This window comes from Aedes albopictus, chromosome 3 (assembly GCF_035046485.1).
Source record: "Aedes albopictus strain Foshan chromosome 3, AalbF5, whole genome shotgun sequence".
NCBI lineage: Eukaryota > Metazoa > Arthropoda > Insecta > Diptera > Culicidae > Aedes > Aedes albopictus.
Window position 1 is genome coordinate 232,611,624 of NC_085138.1, and position 18,135 is coordinate 232,629,758.

The 18,135-nt window shown below is 38.4% G+C and overlaps 1 protein-coding gene across 2 annotated transcripts in view; it reads right to left on the minus strand.

Moving 5' to 3' along the window:
- LOC109405861 (uncharacterized) overlaps positions 1-18,135 on the minus strand; it is a 606,986-nt gene that overhangs the window by 453,406 nt on the left and 135,445 nt on the right. The gene's annotated exons all lie outside the window — the stretch shown is intronic.

Below are 18,135 nucleotides of genomic sequence, written 5' to 3' on the forward strand. Positions count from 1 at the left end.
CCAGTGAAGTTATCGCAATTCTAAATACATTTTTGGCCCTTTAGGGTCCTAAAATCATCAGTTCTAGTAGAATAGCGTATTTATTTTATCGAAAAAAATTTCATGTTTTTTTAGTTCCATACAATTTTTGACAACTTTAGGTCCCTTGAGGGACCACTTAGCGTTGAGATACGGACTTCAAATTTTGACACGATCATTTCTGAGCTAAAGCGATGGTTTTCAACAACGAACTTATAACATTTCCAATTTTTGCAAAATCAGGGACGGCCTAGTGCACATCGTAGTTGCTACTCCGTGATTGACCAGAACAACCGAAGTTGCACAGAGATCCAATGAATGGTGCTTGGGACTAGCTACACACTCTCAATGTGCACAATTCGAGAGTTTAATATTTTAAAGTCAATAACGGCGCCGGCCACGTCCTTACGGTCATCGGGAAAGGGGAAGGAATGTTAGTTGGACAACCGTTGTTACTAGAAACCGTGGAATCCACAGCATCCCCACAGTTGTCTCAGGAAGGAGTATTTGTTAGGTTGTTGTTAGGTAAAGATCTTGGAGCCACCTGCCACCTTTGGTAGGTGATATGATCCACTAGATATATGAAAATACACGCCACGGTCTTCATCCCGATTATTATTTATTTGGTCGCGTTAGTAAGGGTAATGCACATATGTCAACGATCGTTCTATATTAAACGCGTATCCGCATGGATCGTTCACACTACCGTGAAAACCGACTTTCCCACGAAAGTTATCGCGCGCTTCTGATTTCGCATTCAATATTCGCGTCCCCATCTCCCTACCGAGAAAACCGACCGACTGACGGAAATAGTCGCGCGTTTCCCACAGTATTAAACTTAAAGTATACGGAGAATAAACTTTTAAGCTTAGATAGCTATTTTCGAATTATGTATTTTACTAAAAGTAGTCCCATGGGTTACCTGTGATCGACAGCCGTTGAGGTAATTAAGCCAATTATTTTAAATTTGCTCAATGATAGTTGTGAACTGCAATCATTTTCTTTTAACATGTTATTGCTTCAATAATAGGCCTGCACCAGAGCTACAAGATTAATTTGCGGATATTACAGCCTCCAGGAGTCCTCATGAAAACGCATTGGCGAAATTACCCCAACTTCTTCTAGTATGTAGAGAAAAAAAACTCGGAATGATCTCACCCAGTTCCATGTTGTCGGATGACCGCAACCACTCCTTGACTCCTTCAATTTTCTACAATAGGGGTAGGCGGGGCAATATGGACACCCTAAGGTTTTTGCCAACTTTACCTGGCAAGATGTCAAAAAAGTTTGGTTTTTTGATACATGTATCCTTTTTAAGACATAATTTACACCAATAAAGTCATTTCATTACAAAACAACTATTATGGGTGAATAATACGCCGAAGTAGTTCATTTTTGTTCAGTTAATTTAAATTCAGGCTGTTTTGGATGAAGCTTCGTTTTTGTCGGCATGTACAGCTGTGCCTAGAACAACTATTTTCCACTGCTGTCGTTTTTAGACCAATTTGTTTCACCCTATTGTAGTGATATTAGGTTGATTAAAGAAAATGTTCCGATTTAAATTCAAATAGTTCACACAATCTAAATTTTCTGAGTGTATCTACGCATTCTACCCGTTGCACCTGAGATTTAGGTTTTGAAGTGCACGATGACGAGGCGTGATCGGAAAGCTCTTTCACGCTGCGTTGACGGACAACTGGATACGAAGAAAAAAGAGGCGAGCATGAATGACAAGCGAATGGGTGAACGAGAAGGCGTGAACGGGCATGCACACTACCGGCGGTCGAATGAAGTCAGTTTATGAACGATGTTTGCGACGAACGGACGGAGGAGTAGTGATTGTGGTGCTAAAAGTAATTTGTTGTTTTGTGAATAAATTCTTTAATGAAGAAAGTGGAAGTCGGTTTTACTATTTTTATGGCTTGAGGGTGAAAGAATGCAGGATGTGTGGCCGGAAGCAGGGTAAGTTTATTGCATTTTCCTGATTTGTTGGTGGCGCTGAAAACTATGGTATTTGTTGGGGTGAAAACTTAGATCCCCGTGCTATTAAACACGATCGAACTTGCATCGATTTTTCTTGACTGCTCCGAAAAGCGTACGAACACTACATGGCGCAGTTGGTATGAGTTTATTTAATTTGGAATTTCTATTTGGTGGTGACCCATACTGCTCGGGATTGTAAATTGTAAGTTGAATATCAAACAGGAAAATGCGGAATTACTTGTTTAATTATGTTGAGAATGTAGAATGAAATTGATGTTGAAAAGTAAGGAACACCGGGGCACCGCGATAGCGCTGATGGTAAATTGATGGATTAACAATGCAGAGGTCCTTTTTTGATGTGAGATTATGAACTGTGAGTGGAATGTCAAACAAGAAAATGCGGAATGATTAATTTTACGGGCCGATTTCATGAATGAACGTTTGGCAGGAGGTGGTGTACTAATAGGAGTAAATTAACGTTGCTGTCGTTTAGTGGCTCATGGCTAGTCATTTTGTGAATAAAGCTGAAAATTAAAGAAATTTTATGGGACGTTCTGCGCAAATCGAAACGACATAGTGTACAGTTGAATTGTTCTTTATTCACTAACAAATTAGAGTTATCTGAATGATTACAGGGGCTTAGTAGAATTATTGTGGCATGGTACAAACGAATGTATGAATCAATCATTAGAATGAAACAGGACTGTACGTCACTGGAAGTTTGTGTTGGTTTGTTCACATTTGAAAAGTGATTTTGCTTTGAAGATTATTGTAATTTTGTGTCTTATCAAAACTTTCCATCAGGCGATGGTTTTTTTGGATTGATTTTGATTTAAAAAAAAAATAGCTGAAAAAAAAGGAAGCACGAGTAAGAATGAACTAGTGTGTATTACATTATGTCGGATTTTAGTTTGAACTACAGGAAAATGCATGTGCTATAGCTGCTCAAAGGACCGGCGTGAACTCGAACAATAATGGGTTTGTGATTAAGAATAAATTTCAATTCCAATCAATACAATTTTAAAGATATTTTAATTGGTTAACTCATCGAATTGGAAACTCATCAATTCGAGTATAATTTGATTTCTAGTTGAGAATTGTTTGCAATGGTCGAATTGGATTTGCATAAAAAAAAAAGAAAAAAAAATGTATTGTACTAGTGCAAGTTTTTATTTTGTTTTTTAACAGTTCTATTAAGAATGGAATGGTATCGTATTCCCAAATAAATGTGGTGCTGATTTGACAGTTTGACCAATTGTTCTAAGCAGTGCGAACCATTAATTCTGTGTAGCGTCTCAGTAAGAGTTAGGTCTCACAGAAGTTCAACAATATAATAATTGGAGTTTTGAAGTAAGTGGAAATCTTAAAGATTCTGTGTAGCGTCTCCATATGAGTTAGGTCTCACAGAAGTTTGAAAAAATAGCAAAAAAATCTATCGACGATTCTGTGTAGCGTCTCCTTAAGAGTTAGGTCTCACAGATGGTGGACATGGCAAAAAAAAAAACTTGAGGAGATGGTTGATACACATAATGTTTCTGTGTGCGTCTCTGGATGGGTCAAGTCTCAAAGAAGTACAGGATGATAAACAGCAAAAAAAAGTAAAGTAATTGTTTATAGATAATTCTGTGTAGCGTCTCCTTAAGAGTTAGGTCTCACAGAAGTTACAACAGTACAGCAAAAGCCAGAGTAGAACAAATGAGACTACAAATGAGTATGTGTAAAGTCTCTGAATAAACTAGGTGGCAAAGAAGTTTAAAAAAAAGATAAGAGAAATGAATGGGTATATTACAGATAATTCTGTAGAGCATCTTATTGGGAGTAAGCAGAATTGTAGTGATAAGTAAAATGGTACATGTAGAATTCCTAATGATAAGATATAGTTCCTCCTCATAATGCTCAACACAGATGGTATGGGAAATAAATTGAAAAAAAAAAAAATATCAGAAAGCCTGGTATAACAAATACATTAACTCAAAACTACATAAATCTTGATTCTAGGTTTTGAAGCCTGATTGTGATTAATGGAGTCTGGACAACTCTACACACTATACACTCTACACACTATAAAATATGGAATTACTCTATGATGTAGCGTGTATGTTGAGAAAGGTAAATAAGTTTGGAGAATATAACACGTGACCGATTTTTGTTTTAAGTTTAAAAAACTAAACTCATGTTAGCGGCATGAGTAGTTTCTTGAGGGTAAACCACGAAATCTGTGAGATACGAAGGAGTTGATTGGTGAATACCTGATTCTTATGCTTGATGGATATCTTGGAGCCTGGCAAGCTTCACCCATCTAAGCGGTTTTAGAATAAGATGTACTGATTTCTTTATGATAAAACATAAAAGAATACTAATATCTTAAGTGTCGGTAATATTTTGAATTTAAAGTCTGACGGTAATTAAAAGGAGTCGGAAAAGTTGTTAGAAGTATTTTGTGGGTTAAACTAGGATTTTGTGGATATGAAGAAGTTGCTTGACAATTTCCTAATTGTTATGCATGAGGGATACTTCGGTAGCTTCGGTACCTATTTGACCAGTTAAAAAAAAAGAGTTTTTGGTTCTCAATAATGAAATATGCAAACAAAAATTATTAACTAGAAAATTTCTGATATTTAGATGTAATGCAATGGAAAACTACACAATGTAGTAATATCAAATTTAGTTTTCAGCATTTATATTAGAAAGAGAACATGGAAGTTGAGACAGACATAAGTATACGATGTTTTTTTTATATTTTGTCACTTGACAATTTTGCAACCTTACAAGTAGTATCAGGGTTATTATTAATATCTTTATTGAAGAGACTTTCAGCCCTTGACTGGTTCGTCTCTAGTAGTATCAGAGGTCGCTTGAAGAAAGAAACGAAATACGAAGCAGTGATTTGACGATTTCCTGATTTTTTTTTTGCTTAATAGATACTCTTGAAGCTTGGAAAGCTTCACCCGTTTAAGCGATTTAATAATCAGATGTATTGTATTTTGAATGATGAAACATGTCAACAAAAACATAGACTAATAACAAGAGTAATTCTAATGTTTTGATTTGAAGTCTAGAAGATACTAATGGAGCCTGGAAAACCTAACACATTATAGCAATATTATGTTCAGTTGTTACAGTTTCCTTAGGATTGTAGGTGTAAGTTGAGGATAGAAAAGTGGTTTGATTTTTTTTCTTGTATTTGATTTTATCGCATGACTTCTCAAGTCCAACCCATAAAAGCAATCTCAGTAACCCTAGTCATGCATTTGGGTCACAATGAGATAGGCACGTTGAGCGTACACTACGTGAACAGGGTGAACGTCAGTTAATGCACGAAGAAGGTTAAGGATCGAACTTTCGGAACCTGGTAAGTTCCGCCCATTACAGCCCACTAAAAGCCTGTTGTTGTAGCATGGTAGGGATAGAACATGTAAGTTAAATTAAACATGCAGATACACAGAGATTTAATGGTGCCTTTTTGGTGATTTTTGGACTAACAAATTCTATACCCGTTTCCATTTCTTAAGACATCTAGGTAATTTAATAATCTATTCATTGCAATATGTAAACTGAGAGATGCTGACGATTAAGTTGGTAACTATAAATTGTGAATGCCTGGTTGATACTTTAAGGGTGTATGTAAATACGCAAATCCAAGCAATTTGAAGACCAGCGGTTGTTCATTTTGAGAGAGAGGCATGTGAAGTGAAAAGAACAGGAAGAGTTGTTGATGGTTTTCTGATTATAATGCTCGATGAATACTGCAATTAGAAATTTGATGATTTCCATCATGAAAACACACACAAGACAAGATGTTGTAGTTCATCTTGAACTAATTAAATATAGAATAGTTGAAATAAGTTTAAAGTTGATTTGAGACATTGAAACTCATAAACAGTTGAACCGATCCGCATAACTTGTTGCACTCCTTAGTCCGTCTTCAAGATAGCTATGTTTATATGTAGTAAAAGTAACGAAAATCAACTAAAAAGTAGGAAAATGTGAAGCTGGGTAGGGTGTTTGTATGAGCTGGGTAGAAATTCAATACAATGAAAACAAAATTAATCGAGAGTGCGGAACCAACCAGTATAGGATATAGAGGATATATTTAACAAAACTTGGCGAATTTTGTTCATGGTAGCAGCTTTGAAATCTCCATCAATATTTGCTGGTGGATGTATAGGACTTTAAAATCGAATATAAAAAGATTTATTTTTCCTGGGCGCTTATTGAAAGGATTGGAGTCTGGCGAAGCATTGCAACTTGTAATATATCTTATATATTTGATAGAATAGTATAGAAGTAGGGTATAAATAAAGAGGATAGAACAGAATTCATTTATTGTATGATGGTTTTCTGATATATATTAACAATTGATGTATGTTATTGCAATGAGTATGGATCATTCTGGAGCCTGGCGTTGGAGTTTATCATGGAAGCAGTCATAAGATCTTAAGGTGTTCCTGTATGTACTTAGTGAAAGCAGTCTCAAGATTATAACGTATTTTCTTGTATATACTTAGTGGGAGGCATAGATATTTGTTGATGATTTTCTTATTTTGATGTTTCATTAATGTATTTGTAGCGTCACAAAATGGTAAAAATCTCAAGTTTAGAGGTTGTAGAATCAGCGGAAACTTTGAATTGCTCAATATAAATACATTTGAGGATGATTTTGTGTTCCACCTCAAAAATCAAATTTTGGAGCATATATTCGCGAAAATAGTCTTGGCATTAACTATCGTAGTCATCGGAAGGTAGATTGAAGTAGAGCCATTTGTTGGTAATTGAGTTTTTGAATTTAGAAAAATCAAGATTTTTAGAACTTTATCAATTTTAAGGAGATTTTTTTTAAATCCTCTTTTAATAGCTGGGCAACCGCTCGACAGCTCCGCCCCGTACAAAATCCGACGAGGGGTGATTTATCGAATCGCTCCCATACAAACTTCAAATTGATTTTTAAATAGGTTCCCAAACCTAAATTCATGAAAATTTGGATTTCGCCTCAGGTATGCATGCAGATTCAGAATGTGAAATTATCTCAATACCATTAAAGAAACCAATTGAGTTTTGAAGCTTGACGGATGATTTTGAAACCTCGTAGGTGCCGCCATTTTCAATGACTTGTGAGTGGGGAAACTTATGCATTTAGAAAATAGGTACCTACACAGTAAATGGAATGTAATATAAGCCTAGTAGTAGAAACATAGTGTGTAATTCTCTGTAACGTATGAAGATGTAGTTTGATCAAATGATACTTCAATAATATATGCAAAATAAAGACCACAATAACGTTTAATAAATGTCAGCGATAATCTAATTTTATGTTCAAGGGAGATTTCTGGAGCCTGGGAAGTTCCACCAGTAAAAGTTTAGATTAGCTATTGTTGTAATATGGGGACGATTGTGGAACGATTACTCATGGAGGGTGTCGTTGATGAGTTTCTGATTTTAAATTCTTCTGCACTTTGCAAGCTTGAGACATGTAAGTGTCATTTAGTTGTTTGTTTATTTTTCTTATGTTACTGTTTCTAGTGATAAATGTTTATCGGTCACATGAGTAACCTTCCATAACTAATTAGCACTTGAGATTAGTAATACTCCTGATGGAAAGTTGTATCCGCAATTGGGTTGGTTAGTGAATAAAAATTGCTATTTTCTATAGCCTAATCGAAAGAGCTAATTTTTTTTAATATAACGTCATTTTTATTGGATTCCGATACCTTTGTTTTGATAGTTAAATTAACAAAACAGTTTTTATTGTAATTGTAATTTAGCTTTATTATTAACGATAACCGTTTAGTGTATACATTATTTTCGTGAAAAGAATGACAGTTCAATCGATAAAATGACAGTTCGACCCGAACAAAAAAAAAAATTTCTCACACAAACTTAAAATGCATTTTAAAAATAGTTCCCGGACTACATAAATTATGCAATTTCGGATTTCGGCTACTTTTTCGGCGGAGAATCCGATTATGAAATAATCCGGATACCCATAAAGAACCCAATTGAGGAAATAATAAAAAAAAATCATATTACCCATCCTTGGTTAGTAGACACCGTTTCTGGTTAGATTACATATATAATATAACTCATTGGAATCAAAGTTAGTTCTGTCATATATTGCAAATGGGATGAAAAAAAAATAGTTTGTAAATACTTAAGAAATTAATAAGCACTATATTAAGGTTAAAATGAAACACATTCTTCATGATTGGTTGTTTATATTTGGTAGTTCAATTGTGTGTTATTTTTATTTCGAATGTAATACGAAATACCTACCAGTATGTAGTAACTTAGATTCTTAGTGGTGTTACGATTAATAAATTTACCAAGTTCAGTTAATCAGTTTATTAACATTTCAGTTTGAATTCCAAGGCATGAAGGGAAAAATGGTGATAATTTAAATTATAATACAAAATTTTACCGGGAGTGAGAATAAAGTGATATTTATAGTTTTGCTAGACGAAGAAATTGTTTTGATATAAAGTAGCTGCGAGAATTAGACAAATAAAAAAAGTGAATTCATCCAAGCATCACCCTCATAAAAAAATGTATCTTACAGAGACGATAACATTAATGATAGTTTCATTCAGTGTATCATCAAGATGATAACCTGAAATGGTTATTAAGCACATTGTATCATATTTTTCATAATAGGGACAGTTTGATAGTATATATTCAGAATTTATGTATGTAAAATTTTAATTGAGTAAAACAATATATATATTTATTTTGCGTTTTCGGAATGCTTGCAAGTTGCTCAGTCAAATCAGTTAAAACTAACATTTGAAGAGATGCGATGTTTATGTTAAAAGACAAGAACAAACAAAAAAAAAACTTCAAATCATAATACTGGCATTAGTCTAGGGGCAAGACACTGTGCAAACGAGAGTAACTCTGAGAAATTCTGAGTAACTCTTTTACCAATGATCGACGAAATTTGCGGAAAAACACCCCTAAAGCTGCAAGAAAAGCGGGATATCGGGCAATATTGTTTTGGTTTTTCGATAGTATCAGGCAATACCCCAGCAAAAACGGGAGCAATCCAGAGAAATTCTGAGCAACTCTGTGAAGAAAAATGTACTCTCCAGCACAGTGTCTTGCCCCAAGGCATTAGTAGATATTCCTTGAATGTGTTCATAAATTAGCTTGACAATGTAAATATAGTTATGTCGAGTTATCAGAGTCCATGAAAGTTACAACGTGTTGTAAATAATTTAGACAGGATGGCATTTATGGGTGTGAATTATGGAATATATTGTTTAGTATGAAATATAATTTAAAAAAAAAAACAACAACAACAACAATGCGAAATTGTCTGCTAAGGTGTATTTATTGTATTATGTTAATTTTGCACTTGAGATTACACTGTTCAGTTAAAAAAACAACGAAAAGATTTTGTTGATATATAATATAGTAATTAAGCAGTTAAAATTATTGAATTATGTTACAATTAAAATATTTCTGGTTTCTTTACCTCAATCAAAAGAGGGCATTGTTAAAAGTATATTTAAATTTTATTGCGTTTCGAAATCTTTGTGCTGACAGTCAAATAAGCAACAAAAAAAAAAGTTTAGATTCCGTGGATAGAATGACAGTTAAATCGATAGAATGACAGTTAATCCAGAACTTTGTTTTTTTTTTAAAGAACTAAATTAGCTCAGAGGCTAAGTGCTTGGAAATGATAGTTTTCAAATGGAGATTCCGATATTGAAATTATGTTGATGCTCCTAAGGAACTCAATCAGCTACATTACATTTGATGCAATATGTTTATTTTTTTGTTATTTATTTAGCCAATATTGTCACATAAAATGAGGGCTTGCTTTGTAATTGTACATATTTATTGTATAATATATTTCGATTATAGAAATAGAATAGAGAAGAAGGCGATTGTAGTGATATTAGGTTGATTAAAGAAAATGTTCCGATTTAAATTCAAATAGTTCACACAATCTAAATTTTCTGAGTGTATCTACGCATTCTACCCGTTGCACCTGAGATTTAGGTTTTGAAGTGCACGATGACGAGGCGTGATCGGAAAGCTCTTTCACGCTGCGTTGACGGACAACTGGATACGAAGAAAAAAGAGGCGAGCATGAATGACAAGCGAATGGGTGAACGAGAAGGCGTGAACGGGCATGCACACTACCGGCGGTCGAATGAAGTCAGTTTATGAACGATGTTTGCGACGAACGGACGGAGGAGTAGTGATTGTGGTGCTAAAAGTAATTTGTTGTTTTGTGAATAAATTCTTTAATGAAGAAAGTGGAAGTCGGTTTTACTATTTTTATGGCTTGAGGGTGAAAGAATGCAGGATGTGTGGCCGGAAGCAGGGTAAGTTTATTGCATTTTCCTGATTTGTTGGTGGCGCTGAAAACTATGGTATTTGTTGGGGTGAAAACTTAGATCCCCGTGCTATTAAACACGATCGAACTTGCATCGATTTTTCTTGACTGCTCCGAAAAGCGTACGAACACTACACCTATGTCTACTAGTATATTCTCGCTCCAGTCGACTTTTTTTTATTCCATTTAGGTCCCATATGATCTGTGCAAAATTTCAGCGCAGTCGGTGAAACTATAATTTAGCGCAAGCGGTTCAAAGTTTTCATAGGATTTACTATGGGAAAAGTTACACTTTCAGATAAAAAAAACCTAGAGGTCGTCCCTTGTCTCCTTAATTCAAATCGATCAATGTTTCTTGTAGAAAAATCATTTATGATACTTTCCTTCGAAGACCGCAAAACGATTGGATTCTTGTGGAAAAAGTTATTGATTTATTACCGATTAGTGATCCAGCGAATGGATTTTCGTTTTGTTTTATTAGCAGCACTGTAGCTGCTGCCTTGGCTGCTGCTGTTTCTGGGGGTGGTGATGCCTCCCGCCACCCCATGCAACAACGGCAGCAGCAGTGCTGCTGATAAAACAAAACAAAAGCCGTTCGTTGGATCACTAATCGGTAATAAATCAATAACTTTTTCCAAAAGAATCCAATCGTTTTGCGGTCTTCGAAGGAAAGTATCATAAATGATTTTTCTACAAGAAACATTGATCGATTTGAATTAAGGAGACAAAGAGTGACCTGTAGGATTTTTTGTTTGGAAGTGTAACTTTTCCCATAATAAATCCTATGCAAACTTTGAACAGCTTGCGCTAAATTATAGTTTCACCGATTGCGCTGAAATTTTGTACAGTTCATATGGGACCTAAATGGGATCTAAAAAGTCAACTGGAGCAAGGATTTATTTTTCCCATACAAGCGTGTCCCATACTAATGTCTACTATAGTGAACATTTAACCGAAAATATACTGAAATCGAAGAATTTGGTTGGTTTGTGATTTAGGTTATATTTTTTCCTTGCCGCTTCTTTCAAAAAGATGAGTGTCCATTTTGCCCCGGCAGCAGAAGATATTTCCAAACTTGATTTTTGATATAATAAAGAAGAAAATATAAACATGTTAAGCATGTAGATACAGCAAAACTACTTGCGTGTGCTCTAGAAATATCAGGTTTTAATCGACCTGCAATAAATTAATCACTAAATCTTATTTTAGATGGGGTGAAAATTATAATTTCCATGCACAAAAAACGGAGGACGCAACTTTTTCGTGTAAAATCAAGTATAATTTTAATTTCGAATGTTTCTTTCCTGAAACTACGTTTTAGACAAATGGACTATATTCTCCATTCATTAAAAAATCAAAAAAGTTCGCATATTTCAAAATATTGAGGGTGTCCATTCTGCCCCGGGTGTCCATATTACCCCGCCTACCCCTACTGTTTGCTACCAAGTGTGCATCCATTTTTATCACTTCGAAAAATGCCACCCGGTCGCGATCCCCATCGCAACTGGCCCAAACACGCATCATTTTTTCACTTTTTTCTTCGAACAATGCCGGATCGCCTTAATTTGCGTCAAATTTGAACCAAACCGAGAAACGAGGGAGCGTTTGTTGGGATTAACTGCGTAATCAGGATTCAATTTAATTTGCCAAGCATTATTTAATCATCGCTATTACAAAATTATGACACAGTTAGGGGAACTGATGGCAAAATGGTTTCACGACATTTATCCATATTGTGGAGGTTTCAGTTTGATGCAAGCAAACTATGTTTAAAATTGAACATGTCAAGTCCGGGTACAGCTCAATCAAAAGAGAAGAGTGGAAAACGATGATTTTCCACATAAAACCCTGCTAGTAGGATGTTGGGGTCAATATGACCCAGGCAGGCACGCGGAACGTACACTACGCCATCGTGGTGGTTATCGTGGAAGATTAATTTACAGCGCACAGAATTTAGGTTATTGCGCGCTGGTTTTATGGAATTAATCCATTAAATACCACCCTTCTCCTCCTCCTTCATTTGCTGCTGGGAAGAGTTTGATGGAGCCCCCAGGTATTTCACTACAAGTCAACGCGGAAAATGACAACTGACGTTTTATCTCACTCGAAAAGGTGTTTTACCCACCACAGTAGGGTGGGACTTATTTTGCTAAATCTTTCCGGGATATGTTTTCCCAAGTGGAAAGTAATCTACTGATCGAAATAAGTGAGCAGTGCAAAAGTGAGCGATCTCGGTTGATATTTGGAGGTGGCGCCAAGAGTTCAAGTGGAATTTATGCTAGAACAAACAGTTAAAAAAACATTGCAAATTATATTTTCATACATAACTTTTCTGTACTAAATCGGTGATACTAGAACACCAAAGGACCAAATTTGACCTCGAAATTGAGGTATCTATACTGGTATTCGAGAAACACAACAAGAAATTATGAGTGTTAGACAAGCTCGCGCTCGGAGCTGTTAAGGATTTGCGTTCTGATTTCAAGGATTTTATCTTCACTCCTCAGAAAATCGCCGAAATCGCCTCCTCATTTCCTCGCAAGAGAGTTTCTGTCAAGCTTGTTCAAAACACAGTAGCCTACCTTACCGGTCAGACTAAGGCCTGAGTGTCCTCTGCTGTACACAGGAGTCGTCTCCATTCTACTCGGTCCATGGCTGTGCGTCTCCAGTTCCGCACTCTGCGAAAGGTCCGCAAACCGTCCTCCACTTGGTCGACCCACCTAGCTCGCTGCACGCACCACGTCTTCTTGAACCGGTCGGATGGCTCTCGAGAACCATTTTAGTCGGGTTGCTATTCGACATCCTGATGGCGTGACCCGTCCACCGTAGCCTCCCGATTTTAACGGTGTGGACGAAGCATCGTTGCAATGGTTGGTTCTCTCAGCAGCTGATGCCGTTCGTAGTTCAATCGCCATCTCCAAGTACCTTCTTCTTTAATGACTGGGACGTGGAAAGTGGAAGCCGCTTCACGAATCACCGCGGTCAGATACTGCTAGAGACACTGGCCATATTAGATGTTGACCCGGCTAATGTCGGTGCCAAGAGTACCTTTAGTCGAAACGGTGCGGAGTCGATTATTGACGTGATCTTTTGTAATACTGGCCTAATAAGTAGTTCGAACTGGAGAGTAGACGATAGCTACATTCATAGCGATCACCTGGCGAATGTCCTCTTTGTGCTGGTTTAGAGGAAACGGCGGAACACAATGCGTGATCGCACGCTTGCCACATGCGGAGAGGACACAACTCCGGACAAACTTGTTCAGAGGATGTGTAGGGATGAGTTTGGCTGGAATGCCTTTTCAACGGCTATCGTTCATAAGGGGCCATCCATAAACCACATGGTCATGTTGGGGGGGTGTTGGAGCAAAGAGCACGGTCCATACATTTTTTTTTGTAAGAACCAAAGACCACGCGGAGGGGGGGGGAGGTTTGGAATCTCCCAAAAAATGACCACGTGGTTTATGGACAGCCCCTAATGTCTGGGAGCTACAGAGGAGATGGCGTGTGTACTGGGTTGGATGCGAGGCCGCGGTTGGAAAGAGGTCCCCGGCAAGGGTTGGGGCAGGAGGAGACCCTGCTGTCAGCAACCTTCTGGTGTATCTGGTAAGGCCTGAAGGGTAGTGATACCCTTCCTTGTGGGCAGGTCAGATCTGGTTGCACGTAGGCATCAGTTCTTGATGTCTGCAAAACGGTTGGACACGGGCGGGGTTGATACTGCCCGCCTTCCGAGGACAAAAGGAGTGGTGAGGACCACTCGGGAAACTGGTTAAGCGCATCGATGCTCGTTGCTGCAGGCTACGCAGCTAACCTTGAGGGTGCGATGTGCACTATAGTCCCTCTCTGAAGCAATGCCTTCTTGGTGGTTCCGGAGAGACAAAGGGTTTGGCGACCATAGGAATTTGTTTAGTGGATCGAGGAGAGAGTAGTCTTATTCTTCTTATTCTCCGTCTTCTTCCTCTTATTCTTCTTCTTCTTCTTCTTCTTCTTCTTCTTCTTCTTCTTCTTCTTCTTCTTCTTCTTCTTCTTCTTCTTCTTCTTCTTCTTCTTCTTCTTCTTCTTCTTTATGGCTCTATGTCCCCACTGGGACTGCCTCGCTTCAACTTAGTGTTCTTCGAGCACTTCCACAGTTATTAATTGAAGGGCTTTCTTTGCCTGCCATTGCATGAATTTGTATATTGTGAGGCAAGTAGAATGATACACTATGCCCAGGGAGTCCAGAAGATTTTCCCGACCGGAACGGGAATCAAACCCGCCGTCTCCGGATTGGCGATCCATAGCCTTAACCACTAGGCTAACTACCCCAAGAGAGTAGTCCTGGCTTTTACTATTGTTGTAGAAGACGGCCTTAACCCCACACTATCCGATTCATCCTGTTCGGGTGTCTGTTGAGCAGATTTTTCCCCTATGGTTTAGAAGGAAACAAGTCCCTTCTTCCATCGGCATTACGCCGTAGATGATACGCAACACCTCCTGATCGAAAACTCCAAGGACGCGTAGGTCTTCTCTACGTAGAGTACATGTTTCGTGCCCATAGAGCACAACCCTGAGAATCTTCACAATAAGACGCCCTGCCTCCAGTCGGCCGGAGAAAACTCGGATGGCTGTTTTAATATCCTACAGTAATGGTGCCTCAGAGTTGACATGGGTGATGCGCCAATGGCGCATTGCGCCATACATTAGGCAATTCATGTCGGATGTTGATGGTTGGCCGGACGTCGAAACTTGAAAAATTTCTTCAAAGTGTTCAAACTAACGTTTTAGCTCGTCAGTTGGGTCAGTTAGAAAGTGTCCAGTAGCGTCTTTCACTGGCATCCTCGGGTTCATCCTTGCTCCACTCAAACGTCGTGAGAGGAGGCGGATACCGCCGGTTGTGGCGGCTTGATCCTCTTCATCAGCCAGGGAGTCAACCCACTCGAGGGCACGACCTTCTTTTCTATAGCGTTTTCTTTAAAGAGGTTTGCCGTGACTATAATTACAATCCAACGGCTCAACTGAAAGCACAAACCCAAAAGAAAACCGTTACTAGTGGACCTTGTGGTGTCCTTAAACGATCAGAATATTAAAAAAAATGTTTTTAGTTTTCAAACGGAGACGATTCTTTCTAAAAAAAAACTTTTTTCATGCAAAAATGTATTAAAAATTATAACACTGATATGATTTTTTTTATTATTGTTTATCGTTCAAGAACACGACACATGAATAGCGAACACTCAAAAAAAATTGGTTGAAATCGGTTGAAATTGGTTGAGAACTGTTTCCGCAATCGTGGTCATCGAGTTTTTGGAAAAACATATTTCCGGAATAATCGCGTTTAAAGTTTCAAGTATGCACTACACTGAAATAAATTTTGTTATGGAAACTACCGATTCCATAGTAAAATGACTAACCGTACTTATGATTCTCAACCGACAGCAAAATCTGTTAAGGTAACTGAAATATGCTTGAAATTACAATGCATTGTAGTAAATTCAACTAAAAGCGTAGTCGTCTCAACAACAAAACTTTGGTAATTTTTCCTGGACACGCATTTTACAACACAGTGTGGTTAAAAATACAATGCTTATTTGGTAAATTAAGATTATTTTTAGTAGTGTTAACTGCACTGCTAGTTAAGTTGACAGTGTTTTAGTAAAATTAACTGTTATTTATTTCAGTGTACGCGCCCGTAAGTAAGCGAGGTGCAAAATGCTATCTTTGCTTGTAGTGCTTGGATTTCTATGAAAATTTGATACAACATTCTTAAAACCCCGTGCCTTAGGATAAAAGGACAAAAATCGATTTTGTGCTCAACCTCAACATATATAACCCCTTACAATATTCCATGTTCCAATTCTTGACCGTTGTTCCGTGCTAAAGTCGATTCCGTAAAAACAGTTCGGGATTTTTCTCTGTTGGTTTCTTAAACGGTTTATTGAGATTCGGGGACAGTTGATTGTTGGCCTAAGGTCTACTATCAACTAAGCTGTCACCTTAGGTATAATTTCCGGGGGAGGAGCATTTCATGTTCAGCCGCTGGCGCTGGATGCCAGTACAGATGCTGTTTGAGCCGCACCTCCTTAGTGAACAGACACTCGACACGTATTTCCTCAATTCAGCTGAAGTCAGAAGAACAATAGTGCCCAGGCTACAGTATCAGCTAACAAGGTTTATTTGGAGATCTTTGTCATCGATTGATCCGTAGAAGTATCAGGTAGGCTCTTGTGACCAAGGCTATGTTGGACACTTCTTGTCGACACACCATTTTGCAGCCCTGGGGAAGCAATTCACCAGCTCAAAACCAACAAAGCAGCTGGTACGAATGGTATCGGTGCTAAAGACAATCAAGATGGGCCCTGAAAAGTTGACCATAAATATACCTACACCAGTTGAAGGGCATGTTCTGGAAAATAGCTACCGGTGGAGAAGTGAAAGGAAGGGGAAATCTGCCCCATTCACAAGAAAAGCGACCATGTAGAATGTGAGAACTTCGGAGCAATCACTTTTTAGCCTACAAAGTGCTATCGCAGATCATCTGCCATCGTATGTCACCTAAAATGTTTGTATGCCGGTTTCATCGACGGCTGGTCGACAACTGACCACACCTTCACCGTACGGCAAATCCTCCAGGAATGCCGTGAATATCAAGTCCCAACGCATCAAGGCGGCATAGGACAACATCGACTGTATAGAGCTATAGAAAATTATGGACGAGAACGGGTTTCCTGAGAAGCTGACCAGACTGATCAAAGTAACAATGAACAGTGTGCAATACAGCGAAAGCGTTTCGGGCGCACTATCCAGTTGATTCAAATCTCGCCGGGGACTTCAACAAGGTGACGGACTCTTATGTCTACTCTTCAAAATCTGTGTGGAAGGTGGAATGCGATGAGCCGGGTTCAACAACTGGGTGCGATATTTACGAAATCCAGTTAATTTGTATGCTTTACGGACGACATAGTCATTATCGCCCGAACATTCGGAAAGGTGGCAGAGCTTTACTGCCGTGTTCAGCATAGTGTCTCATGTCAATAGGGATACCCATGGAACGTGGGACAACTATGCTGCACAAGGCAGTTTACATCCGCTTGAAAAAAAAGTTCCTGGACCGACCTAGAATCAACCCAATGGACCTGCAGCGTGGTCTGTTGAATACCCACGTGTTTATAACTGTGGCTATGTGGGACCGTATTCTGGGATTATAATGCATACGATTTCTACGATTCTCTGAGTCAGTGATATGAGCCAATTGGAATTCACCGAAAACTATGCTAACTACCCGTGAAATAACAACATTCCAAATTGTAAACGTATGGCACGTGGATCTGCATTCATTCAGTCACCCACCAAGGCGCGATGCAGTCATGCACGACCCGACCAACTCAGAAATCATTCCATTCCGGTATCCATAAATGTGGCTATTACAGTCATCACAAGCTTTTTTCACGACATAAATTATGATAATTGCGGGCTCTCGCATTGATTTATCGAACGGATCGTACCTACTAGATACTTCATAAAGCTGAGCGTCGCGTCGCGGCGGACAAATTGCGCTCTCAGCCACTGCTGACGACTGCCCAGTTACTTTTCTACGGCTCCGGTGGAGGTACCTTACCTACGGACAGATGGAGATCATATCTCATCGGATCGGCACTTTGCCCAGATGCAAATTGGCACCCAAATGATGGCACTATTTCGTACTTATGGCTGCTTGGTTGCGCGATACCTTCAACGAGGTGTTGAAATTGGTGTACGTGCGAGTGTCATAAGTAGGGAATTCGAATGAGCGATGAGAATGAGTTCGAGTATGGGAATAGC